Source organism: Rhamphochromis longiceps, linkage group LG23 (genome assembly GCF_057381845.1).
Source record: "Rhamphochromis longiceps isolate RC_006_pf linkage group LG23, R_longiceps_female_GT1.1, whole genome shotgun sequence".
NCBI classification, from domain to species: Eukaryota; Metazoa; Chordata; class Actinopteri; order Cichliformes; family Cichlidae; genus Rhamphochromis; species Rhamphochromis longiceps.
The window spans coordinates 41,526,246-41,541,112 of record NC_140578.1 but is presented as its reverse complement, the minus strand read 5'-3'; the positions used below and the strand labels follow the sequence as shown (position 1 = coordinate 41,541,112).

The 14,867-nt window shown below is 40.9% G+C and overlaps 1 long non-coding RNA gene across 1 annotated transcript in view; it reads left to right on the top strand.

The window, feature by feature from the left end:
* Positions 1 to 14,867, top strand: part of LOC146642597 (uncharacterized) — a 104,911-nt gene that overhangs the window by 72,933 nt on the left and 17,111 nt on the right. The window contains exon 2 of the long non-coding RNA XR_014909528.1: positions 9,963 to 10,066. This is a non-coding gene — a long non-coding RNA (uncharacterized LOC146642597). The remainder of the gene's footprint in view (positions 1 to 9,962; positions 10,067 to 14,867) is intronic.

The following is a 14,867-nucleotide window of genomic DNA, read 5'->3' as shown; positions in this document are numbered from 1 at the left end:
TTTGAACATTGTTTCAGTCCTCCAAATAAATCTGTCACCAGTAAATTCCCAGCATTTCCCATACAGATATTTGACAGATGCAAAGCTGGTTGTTTTACCTGCTGTTATAAATATGCAAGGTAACTTTCTGATTTTTTTAACATAGTTTATTGTGCGTATCCTAACAACAACATTAGTAGAAGTGACGAAAGTGAAGAGAATATTCTATGGTGCACACTGTGATTTCTCTCTTTAAGCTGCAGGGTTCAGTTAAGGGGATCTCTGGGCTGTTTGCCTGTGTAGTTTGGTCCATTTGAGCTGATGTGCAAGCTGCTGGTCAGTGCCCGACACTGAAATTCCCCAGCATATGCGACGTCATTTCGTAAACTAGCATTTTTCTTTTAAATTTAACTAGGAACATATATTTATTTCTACTCTACATGAAATTTGAAAATCAGGAAAATGGAGAACATAGCATATGTTTATGTATATGTTTCTGTTTCTATGTACTGGGGCTCTTTCAGATTGAATATCTTTTACCATAATGGAGTAGCATAGATATAACTAATTATTATTTATTCTAACCAAAAGTGTAAAATTCATCACTGAAACTTCTGCAGTAATTAGATTATAGTTCTACATGCAGTAAAGTGACTAAAGAAAAATTAGGACTTCTTATGGAATTAAAATCTATCACCTTTTTGGGAAAGTACATTCAGAGAAGCTTAGAAAATATGAAAGAAGTACCTGTAGTAATAACCTGTAAACTGGATTTTTTTTTTTCCCTTAACGTTTTAGCTTGTCAAGTCTTCATTTCAGCTCAGCACTCCACTTTCATCTTTCACCTGTCACCCTTCCTGCAGCCAACAAACTGAGCGTGCATGTGTTACAGCTCCAGTTCCACTAGATCTGACACCTCTCAGCATACTGAATGGGCCTGATATACCTAAGGCCGTAATCACTGCACGAGTATGTGTGCTGATAGGTGGTGGTTACGTGTATGTGGTGTGTGTCTGTGTGATAATCGCCGCTATGAAGTCGGATTGACAGACAAAAGCCTAATCGCTCCTCAGCTCCAGCAGCCAAACAGCTCAGAGGAAGTATTGACCCAAAAGCACCATAATCCCCTTCACCTAACACGGGCAATTTCATGTAATACCTGTAATAACACACATTCAGCTCAAAGTAGTCATCAAAAGAGCTTTGAGCATCTGATTTTGAGAGGTGAGCTGTTTGAATAAAGGGGACCTGAAGAGTATATCAATCTGTAATAACAACATTGTGGCCTGAACCCACTTTCTTTTCAGTTCGCCTTATCACCACTCCTCTGAATCACTTCACTCATGTTCTCTCACTCACTTTGTGTCTCTCTGTCTAAATGTGTCGCTCATGTTTCTTTACAGTCACTGTACGCAGCCATGCAGAGGGTTTTTTTTTAAGGAAACATATAGAAACTCACACAGTAAAGATAAGCAGTGCACCAAAGGGGGTCATTTTCATTTTCTATTTGTGAACATGTTTGCAAATTCTTGCCTGGAAGTGACATTTTCATTTTCCCTGGTTCCTGTAACAGCATCAATGCTCAGACAAAGAAGTTGCTGAGTTCTATGGAGACCTAGTGGGTACAAATATCAGTAAAAGATCTTTATCTCCTAATCTAATATGATCTAATCCTAGTGATCATTACTGGACTGCCACTAATCAGCTGCTAGGACTGACAGGGAACACTAGATCAAACATTGTGTGATTAATTCCCATTTTAGTTCCTTTCCACCAAAAACTGCTTACTTGTAAAACAAAATGTAATTTTGCCAATAGTAGCTTTCTATATCGCCAGTTCCTCAAATCTCACCCTGAGCACATGTTAGACATGAAAGAATCAGAAGAAGCTGTGGAGAAAGTTATGCTGCCTGTAACATTGGTAAGCATGTGTCAGTGATGGACTGGGGAGGCATATCCATGGAGTAATGCACAGACCTCTACAAGCTAGGCAACAGCACCCTGACTGCCATTAGGTGTCAGGATGAAATCCTTGGAGCAACTGTCAGACCCTCCGCTGTTGCAGTGGGTCCTGGATTCCTCCTGGTGCTCAACAATGCCCAGCCTCATTGGGTGAGAGTATCCAGGCATTTCCTGGAAGATGAAAGAATTGATACAGTTTTAGTAGTTTAAGGCTCTGTCCTTAGTCTACTTTTATTTTCAGTATATTTCTTCCCTTCAACCAGATCATTAATAGAGATAAAATCACTCACCACAGCTATGCAGATGGCACACAGTTATGTCCCTCCCCCTCAAACAACTCCAGAAGCCTTGATACTGTGTTCACCTGCCTAAATGCTAGCTGTCACATAACTTTACAAAAAAGAGTCATGATAAAACTACAGTATTAGTAATTCGTAAAATTCCAGTACCCTGGCCTACAGTACACTTGGTTCATTGATCAAAGCTGTCAAACTGCTAAAAATCTCAGAGTTATTTTAACACCACGCTCTGATTTGATGCTTACATACAGCTTTGTACGGACAGGACATTTTGCATGTGCTTACATACTGTTTTCAAAACTGTTAAACTCATGGTCAAAACAATAACATAATGCAAAACTTGAAAAGACAGCAAAATCCAACGGCAATATTTTATTGAAACATATTTTAAATCTAACAATGCAGTTTAACCAGCCACAGCTGATTCTCATTGTAGATGAACATCTACACAGTTGTTACTCCTTCAATTTTTCAACTCCTTCAATTCTGGCAGCCAGAAGATTCTTTCCTAGGTGTATTACCCTAGATGACATAAGATGTGATGTGGATGAGAACCTGTGGCCAAATGGAGGAGACCGAGTAGATTAGCATTACTATTGTATGTGTATCAGTGGATGGTGTGTATACAAATTCTTGTATTTTGGGATTACTTAGTGCAAAAAAATAAAAATACATAAACATAAATACATGATGTCTGATTCATTCCAGTAACATATATTGAAATTATAAACAGAGATGTGTCCTTGTTTTACACAAGAAAACACTGTGTAATGCTACATGTTGTTAGTGTTTTTTAGGTCATTGTTTTGTGGGTGACAAAGTGTGTTTGTCGGCTGTCAACCTTTGCTAGTGTTCTGGAGGAATGTGTTCATTTGAGACCTGAATGAAGTGTTTTGGTAGTTGTAGTGCATTTTGAATGTGAAATGAACTGCTTTGCCAGGCTGAGGGTCAGTTAGGAGGATTGTGTGAAGAGTTTTGCAAAAGTGACTTAAGTATTGAGAAATGTGTCCTAGCGTCTGTAAAAAACTGTAAAAAGTGTCCAGTCGTGCCTTTTTAAATCTTAAAAAGGCACGACCAATTAATTTTAAGCATATAATGGCCTAGTTCTTAAGAATTTCTATGACTTATTAATCCCTAATGGGCCTGGGTGCTTACTTGGATTGGTGAGTGGGGTGCTGCTGGTTATTCTGAGGTCTTGGCTAGCAAACAAACGCCAGCAGACTTTTGGTATTAGAGCCCCCATTCAGACCAGAATGGTAACTTCCTTATTATCTTTTCATATCTCTTCTTAAAATGCTTATCATGAAGCTTTCATGAATATTTCATAGTCTGTATTTGCTGCGTTTTTAACTATTTCTTGGATTTAAAAAAAAGTCTTTCTGTGAAGCACATTATTGTTGGGGAAAGTTCTATATAAACAAAGTTTGATGTTGTTATTATTATATTTGCATCATGCATACACACATCCATCATCATCCCATCAATTTGCACTCACTCAGACATGGACGCACACTTTTTAGCCTCTGATTTGGTATTCATGTCACACAGATTAATCAAGCTGCTCATCCCATTTGCAGTTCCACACTGATACACACCACTCAGTTTACCTGTACCTATAGGTAGCTGTGCACGTGTTTGTGTGTGCGTCTGTATGAATGGGAGGGTGGGTTGGTGGTGTGCACATGCTTGACAGACAGCGAGAGAGGCCTCTGTCACCAATCTGCATATCTAAATATTAACACTGGACCATCCCTTTAATTTCCTACAGGGGCTGATAACCATCAGTCGTTTCCCCCAGCGTCTTTGTCGCTTTCACAGTGTGTGTGTGTGTGTGTGTGTGTGTGTGTGTGTGTGTGTGTGTGTGTGTGTGTGTGTGTGTGTGTGTGTGTGTGTGTGTGTGTGTGTGTGTGTGTTAAAGAGGTTGTTGGCTGAATAATACCGTCAGTTTTTTCTCTTGCTCACACACACACACTCATATCTTAGTGAGGACATCTAATTGACATAATGCTTTCCCCAGCTGCTTACACTAACTTTAACCATCAAAAATGAATGCCTTATCCTAACCCTTAGCCCATACCTAACCATAACCTAACTGTAACACTGACACTAAAACCACATTTTGAGCCTCAAAACTGCCTTCAAACGCCTGGGGATGAGCATTTTAAACCCCTAAGTGACTATTGGACCCCACAAATACAGTGGCATGCCAATTATCTGTCGTCACAAAGATGTATAAACACACGCACGAGAGGGTTGTCAGAAACTAATCGACATGCTATTGATTTACTTTTCTATTTAATGAGTGAAACCATCTGTGAGATATTAAAAGGAATTTTGGAGAGAGAGGAGAAGAGGAGACAGGTCAAATAAGCAACGACAAAACAGATTTGAAAATAACTCTGTTTATTCTTTTCGGGGTGGGGAAATATTCTGAATGACATTTTGGTCATTGTGAGGCACTGAAACTCTACACTGAGACATCTGATGACCACGTAGCCATTTCCTATCTGCTTCACGGGGCTGCAGTCAAAGCTGACACGCCCAGAAACCCCTCTCTCCAGCCCACTCCTGTACCTCTTCACGTAGGACACCAGAGTGCTCCTAAGCAAGCCGAGCGCAATCTCTCCAGCATGTCCTGGGACTGCCCTCTTAAACATCTAGAAGGCATGCAGGAGGGAGGCATCCTAGTCAGATGTAAAAGCCATCTAAACTCCTTTTAACCCTTCCACACATAGTGGTCACTGCAGTGGGCAGCTATTCAAAGGCTGTTTTCTTGTATTTGTGTCAGTGTTGATGGTGTACTTGCACATAAACCACTACATTGGACACTGATGTGTCACTCCATACAACTGTGATGGGTCAGTGAAATGGACAATAGTGCTTATTTTAATCTTTGACATGGTGCCACACTGCATTACATTTTACTCGGGGTCACACATTCAGAAAACTAAACTTCACAGAATGTGATGTGACAGTCTTTCATAGGCTTATATACAGATTAATAACTACCCGTGTGTGTCCGTGTGGTCACAGATTAGTTTAACAGCTCCACAGTGATAATTGTTTCACATTTATTATCTCTGTGTTGGCAAGCAGCCTTGCAGTAGTCTGCATGTACCCACATGTGTGTTTGTGAGTCAAACCACATCGCAAAGAGGCGAATGCTAATCTGCTATCTGCCATTATTCTCCGAGACCTTGAGAGGATGGAGGTAGAGACGAGGGAGTGAGACAGTAGAGGGGGAGAAGTAGAAAATGGCAAGGTTATGAATGAACCTTTTGTTGAGGACGTGTTTGTGTTAGAGTGTATTAGTAGTAGAGAAGAGTGGCAGAGAAAATTCGTGATATAAGAGGAGAGGGTGCCAGTATGAGAGAGAGAAAACTAAGAGAGGCAGAGAGAGGCATTGTGGTGATGAGGTGATTGAGACGGTGGACATGTCTGTTAAACTGCCATCCAGCAGAAACATGAACAGGTTCATTTCATTAGAAACGGACTTTCTCTGATTTAAGGAAACACAATCTAAAAGCGCTTTATATTGTAAGGTAAAGAACCTTAGATTAGATTAGATTAGATTAGATTAGATTAGATTAGATAGAACTTTATTAATCCCTCGGGTGGGTTCCTCTGGGAAATTCGATTTCCAAAAAAGCACAGCACCGACAGAAGTTACAGAGTTACAGAATATTATATATATATATATATACACACACACACACACACACACACACACACACACACATACACACATATATATATAAATACAGAGACAATATAAATAAAATATACAAAGGGGATAAATAGAATAAATAGGAATAAAAAATAAAAATACAAGTGAATTGCACATTTCAAGTATTGAGTCTATTGCACTGTTGACTATTTACAAAAAGTATTGCACAAGGTATTGTACAGTGAGGTGAAGAGGCACTACAGCTTAGTTGTTCCCCCCTCCTTTGTCCTCCTGTCTCCCCTCCCTCTCCCCTCCAGAGAGGAGTTAAACAGTTTGATGGCGTGTGGGACAAAGGAGTTTTTAAGTCTGTTAGTTCTTGTCTTGGGGAGAAGCAACCTGTCACTGAACAGACTCTTCTGGTGGTTAATGGCCGTGTGCAGAGGATGCCTGGCATTGTCCATAATGTCCATCAGTTTCTTTAATGTCCTTTTCTCTGCCACTGTCACCAGAGTGTCCAGCTTCATGCCAACCACAGAGCTAGCCCTCCTGATCAGTTTCTCCAGCCTGGATGAGTCCTTCTTTGCTGTGCTGCTCCCCCAGCACACCACAGCATAGAAAAGTACTCCAGCAACCACCGACTGGTAAAACATCCTCAGGAGCTTCCTGCAGATGTTAAAAGACCTCAGCCTCCTGAGGAAGTACAGTCGGCTTTGGGCTTTTTTATACAGGTGCTCTGTGTTGCATGACCAGTCCAGTTTATTGTCCACCCACAGCCCGAGGTACTTGTACTTGTTGACCACCTCCACCTCCTCCCCCTCTATCTGAACCGGCAGTGGACCTGCTCTAGACCTCCCGAAGTCCACAACCAGTTCCTTAGTCTTTGAGGTGTTGAGTTGCAGGTGGTTTGTGTGACTCCATGCGACAAAGTTCCTCACCAGACTTCTGTACTCCTCTTCCTGATCATCCCAGATACACCCCATGATGGCTGTGTCGTCTGCAAACTTCTGAATGTGGCATAATTCAGAGTTGTAGCAGAAGTCAGAGGTGTACAGGGTGAAGAGAAGAGGGGACAGCACAGTTCCCTGTGGTGCTCCTGTGCTGCTGACCACTGTGTCAGACGTGATGTCCTTCAGCCTGACGTACTGTGGCCTGTCGGTGAGGTAGTCGGAGATCCAAGCCACCAGGCAGGGGTCCACCTCCATCCTGTTCAGTTTTTCCTGAAGCATACAGGTATTAAAGGCACTGGAAAAGTCAAGAAACAGGATCCTGACCATGCCGTACAATACCACTATTCATTCACACACTGGTGGAGGCAGCTACAGTTGTAGCCACAGCTGCCCTGGGGCAGACTGACAGAAGTGAGGCTGCCATATCGCGCCATCGGCCCCTCTGGCCAAAACCAGTAGGCGGCAGGGTGAAGTGTCTTGCCCAAGGACACAACTACCAAGACAGACAGAGCAGGGGATCGAACCGGTAACCTTCCAGTTACAAGATGAGCTTCCCAACCTTCTGAACCACGGTCGGCCCACATTCACAATTCACCTACAAAGTACGTTCAGGGCTTGTACATTCACTTAAAACCAATGTAATGTGTATGTAAAGGGTCATGTTTACCATGCTGCTTTCAGGTCTAGGTTTTCCAGGTTCTGCCTTTCATGTCATTGGCCAGGGTTTGAGTCCTGCAGCCAATGGATGCCCTCCAGGACATATGTAGGTGTGGTTAATGCACTGTTAGTCTTTGCTTTATGCTTGTTAGGTTCAGATTTTTATGCTTCTCATTAGCTGTGTACAGAGAGTTAGAGTGGGGCCTCATCTTTCCTCAGCCCTCAGCCTCAACACCGGCTCTCCACAAGGCTGTGTACTGAGTCCCCTACTGTACACTCTGTACACACATGACTGTGTTAGTTCCCACCCAGACAACACAGTCATCAAGTTTGCAGATGATACCACTGTGGTGGGGCTCATCTCAGGGGGAGATGAGACTGCATACAGAGCTGAAGTTCAGAGGCTGTCAGATTGGTGTGCAGACAACAACCTGGACCTCAATACCACCAAAACAAAAGAACTGGTAGTTGACTTCAGAAGGAGGAAGTCCGAGCTGCAGCCTGTCAGCATCAACGGGGAGTGCGTGGAAAGGGTCTCCAGTTTCAAGTTTCTGGGTGTGCACATAGACACAGACCTCCAATGGAGCTCTAACACCTCTGCGGTCTTAAAGAAGGCCCAACAGCGTCTCCACTTTCTGAGAATCCTCAGAAAAATGGACCTGAAGAAGGAGCTGCTGACCGTCTTCTACCGCTGCTCCATTGAAAGTGTGCTGACATATTGCATCGGTGTGTGGTTCTCCAGCTGCACCACAGCACACAGAAAGGCACTCCAGAGGGTCATCAACATGGCCCAAAAAATCATTGGACATCCTCTTCCCTCCCTGAAGGACCTGTACAGCACTCGCTGTCTCAAGAGGGCACGCAGCATCCTACGGGACTGCACACACCCAGGACACCGGGTGTTTAAGCTGCTGCCGTCTGGCAGGAGGTTCAGGCTGCTGAGGTCCCGAACAAATAGACTCAAGGACAGCTTTTACAACAGGGCAATAGCCCTGATCAATGTAAATAGCTGACCTGACTGGATACCTCCCTGGACTTTTTAGGGGGAGGTAACAATGTTTAAAACGATAACAATAATATTTATATTTATAACAAGGTGCAATAATAATTAATGTGCAATAATAACAGTGTGCAATACACATACACTTATTCTTCTTTTTTATACTAAGTTAATATACTGTGTTGTGTTGTTTGTTACGTTGTGATGTGTCATATCGTGTCGTGTTGTGTTATATGTAGTGCCGACGTAGGACAGTTTTTCCAATTTCATTGTACTACTGTACTATGTATGACTGTGCAATGACAATAAAGAGTTATCTTATCTTATCTTATCTTAGCTTGTTTGTGCTTATTCTACTTTATTAATTGGTTCTTTGTTACATTGGTAAGAGAAGCTCGTAAAAGGAGAGCTGTCACCACCTTGAGGTGCTGTAAAGTTTCTTTTGACTTAAGTTATATAGTTGATGGAGTTTTGTTTAAAGTTAATGCTCTTTTGTTTTGTTAGTTAAGTTGGCCTTGGCTCTCCCTGAAGTAAATTTATGCTTCCTTTTTAACATCTCATCATTAAACCATTTCAAGCTGACTCAAACACTCTCTTCATGTTAATTTGTTTACTCTTGGGACCAACATGGGGACATAACAAGGGCTAACGAGTTAAGCCATGAAGCACTCTGACATGACGCGATGTAATATTAACTACAAAATGTTAATATTTGTGATATTTTCAGCTGAATGTCTGTTAATTATTTAGAGACGGTGTTTGAGTTTCTTGAAAAATGTCTGTAAAATAATTCAAACTAAGATCAAACCTGTTGTGTAGCAGTCTATAGAGTACATATTAGAATCTATTGTTCATATCTGCAACATTTACAAATGTGTTATGTAAGTAAAATGCAGAGATCTTAAAGTTGCATCTGTACCTGACCATCAGAACAACACAAGCACAAACTCACCTCTGCGGAAGAGACATTTTTGACCTGAAGCTTTGTGTGAACGATTTAATACTTTGTCTTTGCAGGAATCACTGTTTATTCACTCTTTGTCATTCTTGTCCCTGATCTGACAATTCCCAACTAAAGCAAATAACTTTGCTCAAGGCTGAGAGATGACAGCAGGTGAAAAAATTGACAGTGCTGCCTCTTCAACAGTGTCATATTTTTATCTGATATCAAAATGTGGTAAACGTGGTAGCTGATCAAACTTTGCAAAAACGAAATCATGCCAGGTTGAAAAATTTCATCCAGAGTGTTTGAGAGGCATCATGTGGCTGCTTTCATCCCACCTCATTTTTTCCTTCACTGATTCATTGACTCCAGGCTTTCGTCCTTTCTATTTCCTCTTTTCATCTGAAAAGAGGCTGTGTTTAAGCCCAAATACTTAAGGTACTCCAGTAAGTGGCTTTGCAGTTTGTGCATGAATAACCATCTTCTCGCATCTATCCCCTTTTTCTAGGACAAACATCTTGTGGCGGTCAACGCTGAAGCTAAAAGCAAAAACAACTCAAACATCTCTAAAGAGAGAAGGGCTCCTTCATGGTGCTGAAGTACTTCCCAAAGGTAAGAATTGTATAAGCATTGAAATTTGAACCTCGACAGACAATTCTGTTTCTCTACATCCTTTTATATGAAGAATCCAGACACAGATCAGGTGATTCTGATGGCTCTAATCAAGCCGTTTTTGCAGCCCATTCTTCCAATTCAGTATGATGTGCAACGAGCATCATACTGTTAGTTCATCAGATCAAACTGAAACTTAAAACATACTGCAAAGGGTCCATTTTAAACATTTTCATTTTAACTTTACTGTTAAAATCAAAATGATGAGATTCAAGATAAAATTGCATTTAACCTCCTAGGACCTGGCGTCCACATATGTGGACATCACATTTTAGGTTGTCTTGACCAAAATACTAAATTTTGCTCTACAAGGACCTGATATCCACTTGCGAGGACATTATACTGCAAAAAAAAAAAATCTGGTGATTCTTTGTTTTTACATTCATCAGGTCCCAATATGCCCAAATATCAAAGAGAAATTAAAAATGCATGCCATGAAAGAGTTCAGGTCTTAGGAGGTTAAACAATTTTCGCCCACCTTTTATTTTTTGGTCAGATTGCTGTTCTATAAAAAGTTTTTCTTCTTTCAGTCTTTCCAGGGCTGACGATGTGTGTGTGTGTGTGTGTGTGTGTGTGTGTGTGTGTGTGTGTGTGTGTGTGTGTGTGTGTGTGTGTGTGTGTGTGTGTGTGTCTGAGCTTTCAGTGAGATAAACACTTGAGTTATAGATTCTCCACAGGAGGAAATCTATAATGTTTAATACAGGCTCAGTAGAAATATTGGTTTCCCTCAGTGAACAATCCAATTGAACCCTTCAGTTTATCAATGTGCATGTAGTTTGGATGAGGTCAGTGCAGTGGCTAATACCCAGAGATCCATTGAATACATTTAATTCATGGCATGCCAATTCACAACAACAATAATCTCAAGGTACTTTGCAGTGTTATGGATTGAAAACAAACGATTCCCTTTGATCAAGTATGTAGTGATAACAGAAAGGAACAAAATCTCGTAACAAAAAGAAACCTCCAGCAGAACCAGGCTCAAGGTGGACGATCATCTGCCTCAGCCAATTTGGGGTAAAGAGGAAATCGATGAAGCTGACTACAGATCAGGAGCATGCAGTTTTAGCTCCTCCTGCCTGATATATGATAACCAAACAACAGTGCTAAACTATTTAAAACTCACCGAGTCATTTTCCAAGGTGAGACTGTGGGCTCTTGTTAAATGAGTACATCTTTCAGGGGAAAGTATAAGGTTTGGATTACTGTGTGAAAGAGACTGTCCGACAATACCTAAAACTTCCTCACGTACTTAAAAAAAAAAAAAAAAGTACAGGACAATACAAATGATACAGAAGGCATTAAACTCCTTCTCAGTTGACTTATTTATAGTCCCAGGAATATTCTGTTGCATAAAATGTGAAAACGGACAGACAATAACTCACCACCATTTCATAAAGTTACAAAATGACCCTGCTTTATTTTTTTCCAATTCGTAAACAATTATTACACCATTAAATATGATGAAAATTTAATGTAAAAATGTAAATTCGATGAAAATAAACGTATATAATTTATTTCTATAATTGCATTTTATTTGAAAAGTATTACTATAATAAATCCATTAATTTAACAGTAAATGATGGAGTAGTGACTTGTGGGCGGGAATGGTGAACTAGGATGCAAGCTATAGCTTCGTGAGAAACAATTAAGGATTGATCTTCTGTGATTTCCAGCCTCAGCAGAGACTGAAGACCCTGGGAGAGATGGTATGAGAGTGACATGGGGAGGAGATACAGGTCAGGTTCATCAGGTCAGGTTCGTTCATCTCAAATTCGCAAACCTGGAGTATGGGACGAGTTTGACTATCGTGTGGATATGTGCCGCGCTTGCAGAAGGGGACACACTGAGTACTTATTAACATTTTAAGAACCTTTATACTCAACTATGTATTTAAAATTTACTGCAAACTTCTTTGTCCGCTATTTTTCAGATCAGATGATTCTTTTCCAAACACCCAACAGAATTTTTAGTCCTCAGCCTTAAACTTGATTACATGATTACTCAAGAACAAGGTGACATAGGATTTCTAAATTAATACAATAGGGGCATCTGTTAAAAATCTCAGACAAGTTCGGATGTCACTGACCATGACCTCTGACCTAGACCATGAGGTTAAGTTTTCTGAAAGTCTGGTAAATGCTATGTCTCAAGAAAGAAGCCGCCAAGGATTTTTACATTTATGGTGCAGCTACTACAATGCTACTACTAAAATTCAGATGTGTAATAAACACACATGTAGGGGTGCTAAAGCAGTGCTAGGAATGTGTGATTTTGTGTCCCTAAAAATACGCTTATGTTGTCAGTCAAACTGAACCAAGAATAATGGACGTGTTATCAGTGCAAAATGACAGGTTGTGTGTGTGTAGTTCGGGAGTATGCTGCTGACAGCACAGTGATGAGATGATAAGGTGTGGTCTTCATGCTGGAGAAAGCCAGAATGATGGACGTGCCTGTTTCTTACTCTTATCCTGATCATCTGTCCAGTTTGTCTGACTGAGCACTGATGCTCTAGATTCTTCACCCAGCATACACCCACCTAAATACCTGCCTGATGCACACATGGAGGACAGGATGTGGAGGGATTTTTACAGTGATTTTTCTCTTCAGAGATATTTTCATTTAATTTCTAAAATAATTATCTCACTTTCCAGCCGGGTAGATCCAAGATGAGTTCTGTGCATTCACTTCCTCTAACCCTTACTCCTGGTGTTGTCCTCCTGTCACGCTTTTGATCTCTCCATCACCTTAGTGTCACTGCTTTTATCTCGTCACCCTAAGCAACCTCTTCATCCTATTGTCCTGCTGCTGCTATCTGCCTCTTTGTTACTGTGATGAGGGTCAGCGGGTCAGCCGGGGGGCTCGTCATTAGCTGTGCGCGTGCATGTATGTGTGCACATGGTAAAGTGTGTACAGGTGTACATAAGATATGAGGGCCTTTACTGATCGCTGTGAGGAAGCTGTGTCAGAGAAGGAAACTATAAACATACATCTGTTTGGCACATATACTGTATTAGTTACATAGGAACTAAACCTGTTCAGTTTCTTTTTTAAATATTTCCAAGGCTACCATCTTTACTGTTACATAGAGGCGGGCGGAACGATCCAAATATCAATAATATCCATACCAACTCTGATATTGGTATCGGTTCGATGCTAGTACCATAGGATCAATACACTGTTTCTTTCTGGCACGTTCAATAAGTAGCCCACAGAAAAAAAGTTTATTGATTTAGTGGTCATTAAAATGTGTTCAGGATTTGCAAATTAATGGTGATCATCTCATAAATCATGACACATTGCTCTCCCCTACATAAGCTGCCTTTATAAAGTAAAAGTATCTGTCTTGGTATTGGCAACACTGGCCCTGTATTTACATGGTATCACACCGACACCAAAATCTGCAGTACTACTATTACAGATTAATTTTATCTGAACATAACATATGAGATGGGGACACCATCGGACATTGACTTAACTTTTAAGACACCAAGACAAAATCCCAGATTTGGATGTTTTTAGAGATCAGCTGGGATGTGCTGAGTTAAAGCCTAGCATGAACACATGGAAAGACAGCTCCATTTAACTTCAATTCAGAAAGAAAAAGCATGAAGCTCTACCACATAAACTGGAAAGTTGTGTATAAAAAGACTGGTTAAACTCTATATAAATGCAAAATAAAGAGTTATTTATAAATTTGGCTTTTTTTCCCCCTGACACATCATGTCACTCTGCCAGTGTTTTTCTTTCTACTGCCTTCTGTGCTGACCACTTACACACGCTCTCTCGTGCTTTATCTATGTCAGTCGAACAAAAGGAACCAATAGGAAACTGCTGATGCTGCTCGGGTTGTGACAAACAAATAGAATCCAGAGCTGTCCATCAGCCTCCCATTTTTAACCAATCTCATCTTTTCTGCTCTGGTTAAAATTAGAGATTTATGTGAGCCTGTATGATGTTTAAACATTTACACATAGGAATTTTATCTGTGTTTTTTTTTTTTTTGCAAAATCAAAAAAGCTTTACTGGACATGCAGTTGGAGACATTAGCATAGCGTGTGTGTGTCTGGCTTGCTGGTTTGTCCTTCCAGTCTCGCTGGGCTGCAGTGTAGTCCTTCTGTGTTTCTGGACATCAGCTTATTGTGCCTGCTGGTAATGAGAGCTGCTTAGTGTGTGATTCTGCCATTGCTGTTTGTTTAGGTGTGTGTATGGGTGTATTTGCATACATGTGTACACGTGTGTTTGGATGCCACTATTTATTCAGCTTCACCGGCTTCCTCAAGGTTGCCTCTTCTCAGCCAGGAGACAAGAATAATACTGTTGTGTGTGTGTTTGCCCGGGGGGAATAGAATCTAGAGTAAACACACGTGTCCGTCTCATTCCCAGGTGGAGTTGGATGAATGAATTCAGTGATAGTGACAAGCCAGCAGCTACCTTTTGTGTGCATCTGCGTGTGTGTGTGTGTGTGTGTGTGTGTGTGTGTGTGTGTGTGTGTGTGTGTGTGTGTGTGTGTGTGTGTGTGTGTGTGTGTGTGTGTGTGTGTGTGTGTGTGTGCGCATGTAGACTGGCTGCTTAGCTTGTTCACATTTCTGTTTTTTATTGTTTGTCAGGAAAACTGTGAGATATTACTCTCTTTGTAACATAGAAATTTCACTAACTGCTCTGATAGCTGTTCACTCATAGTTATTGAAGGAACTTCTGGTGTTTGATTTTGATTTTGGAAATTTTGCCTAATTTGAAC